Source organism: Aplysia californica, unplaced genomic scaffold (genome assembly GCF_000002075.1).
Source record: "Aplysia californica isolate F4 #8 unplaced genomic scaffold, AplCal3.0 scaffold00003, whole genome shotgun sequence".
In the NCBI taxonomy this organism is placed as follows: Eukaryota; Metazoa; Mollusca; class Gastropoda; order Aplysiida; family Aplysiidae; genus Aplysia; species Aplysia californica.
This window is the reverse complement of record NW_004797273.1, coordinates 426,918-429,723: the sequence shown is the minus strand read 5'-3', so window position 1 is coordinate 429,723 and position 2,806 is coordinate 426,918.

Genomic DNA, 2,806 nt, shown 5'->3' with positions numbered 1-2,806 from the left:
ACTACTACTACTACTACTACTACTACTACTACTACTACTACTACTACTACTACAATAACAGCAGCAACAACAACAACGGTAACAAAATCTGCCATAGAGAGACAGTTTAATAAGTCATTTAAACAAACGGGCAACTTAATCAGGGCTGCATGTCAAAGCTAAAGTGTGCTATGCCGCACATATACAATTACATGTATATATATGAATAAGTGGACTACACTCTATATAACGGTCTCCTCACGAAAAAATCGAACTCAAGTCTTTCCCAGTAGTGGTCGAAAAAACGACCAATTATATCACCAACACCAGCAGAGCCCGTTTTTTTTATTGTGAACGGCCAAGCCAAAAGGTGTCAAAGACTAATTTGTTCACGACCCGGTGAAACCAAGCGCTCGTCAATTTTTTGTTTGTTTTACCAGTAGAATACATGTAATTGGAATCATTGTAAAGCTTGTTTACTTGTCTTGCTCTAAATGAAAATGATATACTTCTATCCTGAAAAGAAATCAAGCTATGTGCGATTGAGGGAGGGTTGGGTAACTTCCAGAATTATAGATTTTCATTTTTTTTTTTTTTTGGTGTCTTTGATAAATTTTTCTATTTCGGTAACACCCATTCAGAAATGTGTTTTCATATGGAGATGCTGAGCCAAGAGAAAAAAAAAAGAAAAAAAAAAAGCAAAAACAATAAGTGTTGCACCGCGGGGGGAAATGTATGTTTCTTCGATTTCATTATTTCAACGAGCGCCTGATTTCCCCTCGACATCTCACAATTTGTTCCGCAAAAGAGCCAGCAGCTGTAAAGCATCCGGTCACGATTCCCCATTACTACCGGGAAGTTTGCGACTTAAATCCTTGTGGGGTGAAGAAAATGGTTATCTCTATTCTCGGCGTCGTTCCTCCCCAATACGGTCTTGGCGGGAGACCAAACCCTCAGCCTGCCAAATAACTTACGTTATGTCGGAACTCCCCCCCCCCCCCCTCAATTTTAGAAAGAATAAATAACATCAACTAAATCAATAACAACAAAAACCTGCTAGTCTCCCAACACAATTGAAATCGGCAGCAGCAACAAAAATGTCAACAATATAACAGCAGCAGCAGCAACAACAAAAACAACAGCAACAACAACAGCAGCAGCAACAACAACAACAATAACAAAACAGCAACAACAACAGCAGCAGCAACAACAACAACAACAACAAAACAGCAACAACAACAGCAGCAGCAACAACAACAGCAGCAACAACAAAAACAACAACAGCAACAACAACAAAAACAACAAAAACAATAACAGCAACAGCAACAGCAACAACAACAACAACAACGACAAACAACACAACAACAGCAGCAGCAACATCAACAATAACAGCAATAACAATAACAGCAAAAATTATAATAGCAACAACAACAACAGCAACAAGAATTGGGTTAATGAATTTTAACTAGCTGTGCAGTTTTCATTTAATCCTTGAGTTATATTTAATACATGTATAAATCAACAAAATACTCTATTTATTAATTATTTTTTAGATAAATGAAAAAAAATACCAGCAGAACTCTAGGGCAAAAAGTGCGCACACAGAACTTGTGTGTACTGAATTTTGCTGGGGAAAAAAAGAAGTCAAACGTGCCTGAAATCTAGAGCAGTTACTGTTTATACCTTAAGCGCGGTCAATGTGTTATTGATACAGCAACGGCAACTTGTCACCAGGTACTGTCTCCAGAAATTAAACAAAGGGATGGTAACAATAAGAAGTAGAAATTGGGTGACAAACAAGAGCCCACAAACATTTTTCTTTCTCATTCTCATTTTTGTTGCGTCATAATATCTACGGCACTATGTGGATACACGAGAAGCAAGAATTGGATAAGATAACATGTTATTCATGCAATACAAAGCGGTTAGTGCGCTCGTCTCCGAAGCGGAAAGTCCAGGTTCAAGCCACCTTTAGGACACGGATTTTTTTCGCACCCTCCTGCCCACCCACCAGTAATGGGTACCTGACTTCGAGTCGGGGAAGTAAAGGCGGCGTGAAAAGGAACTGGCCACCCTACCACAGTATACCGAAGGCCTAGGAAGTTGTCTCCCTAACAAGGCAATCCCCAATGTCCAGATCGGATGCGGGAACAACTTTACTTTTTACCTAGCGACGTTTTGTTTCCTCTAAAGCTATTTCCGTTGCATCGCTGCTAGTGATAACCATAAAAATAACGTTGTTGTTTTGTTTTGTTTTTAAACCTAGCGATTGGGAAATTTTGTTCCTAAGTTGGATCGACTCTTGCGGAAATTTGGGCTCTGGGGTACCTCCAGTTCTACAATACAAATATTAGAAAACGAGTCGCGAGGCCTCGTGTGCAGGGACACCTCTCACTACATCTTCACGTTTTCTGAAATGTGACTCTCCCATTTCTTGTTGCTGAAATTCGCCTAGGGAACCTCACAGGGACGCAGATTAGTTCGTTGATATAAATACTCCCCATAACTATTAACACCTGGAGAGCCAAAATAGATTCGTTCCAGGGGCATTCTGTTTTTCTTCGGCGTGGACAAAAATTCGGTGTTATTTCCTCTCTCTCACGTCTTCATAATTATAAGACGTGTGCAGATGTCCACAGATTTCTGTTGATGAGGATATAATTTAGCATGTTCCAAAATAAAATGGAACTTTTGAAATGGGTTTTTTTTCGCCCTGGTCAATCTTTCCCAGAGCAATTTCAATTCAATAAAAGGAAAGAAAAACAGATAGATGAATGGATAGATAGATAGATAGATAGATAGATAGATATTGAGAGAGAGAGAGAGA